The following is a 993-nucleotide window of genomic DNA, read 5'->3' on the forward strand; positions in this document are numbered from 1 at the left end:
CCCCCTTTCCGTTTCCCTCTCCCACATCCCTCTCTTTTGCGCCTGAAAGTCGACATCTTAAAATCAAATGGATCTTTCCGCTAAAATGAGATTTCTTCTGGTTTGGATTTCTAAAACTAGATTACTCTCCTTCTGTTCTTAGTACCATCGTTTTCCCCTCACTCACAAATTTTAGCATCCTGGCCTCCTTGCCACTCCCTTTTCAACTCAAAGCGGTCACACAGTCTGTTCCCTTTGCCTGGAGTGCTGCTACCTTCTTTCATTCCTGGCTAACTCCAATTCACCCCTCAAGTCTTACCTGTAGCATCCACAAACGCTTCCCAAGTACTGATTCAGCAGAGTTTCCTCCCTCACTAGAGCACTTATTACCATTATGATTCAAATATTTACTTATGTGATTACGTATAGGGTGTCCATCAACCTGCATTGCCGCAGGCTAATAGCCACTAGCCAAATGAGGCTGCTGAGCATTTAACGTATGGCGAGTCCAAATTGAGACATGCTGTAAATATAAAATACATAGCACATTTTGAAGACTCAGCACAAAAACAAGAAAAAGATCTCATTAATAATTTTTATATTGGTTATATGTTGATGTGATACTATTTTGGCTATATCGAGTTAAGTAAAATAAATTATTAAAATTGATTTTACCGAATTCATTTTACTTTTTTAATGTAGCTACTAAAATGTTTTAAGTTACAGCATGTGTACACATTATATTTCTACTGGGCAGCGCTGCTGTAGACCTTAAGCTCCATCGGGCCAAGGCCATTTTGTTCATGGGTGTATATTAGCTTTATCAGCATAATGCCTGGCACATAGTAACTAGCTCAGTAAATATATTTTGACAGAATAAACTTTTCTGGACAATCGGGATTTAAGTCTAGGATTTTTCTTTTTATAAAAAAGAGCAACCAAAGATAAACAACTAGAGATAACGGAGTTTAGCAGCCAATTTCTCCCGCACTCCATGCTCTGTGCCTGTCGTGG

The sequence above is a fragment of the Pteropus alecto genome, unplaced genomic scaffold (assembly GCF_000325575.1).
Source record: "Pteropus alecto unplaced genomic scaffold, ASM32557v1 scaffold101, whole genome shotgun sequence".
In the NCBI taxonomy this organism is placed as follows: domain Eukaryota; kingdom Metazoa; phylum Chordata; class Mammalia; order Chiroptera; family Pteropodidae; genus Pteropus; species Pteropus alecto.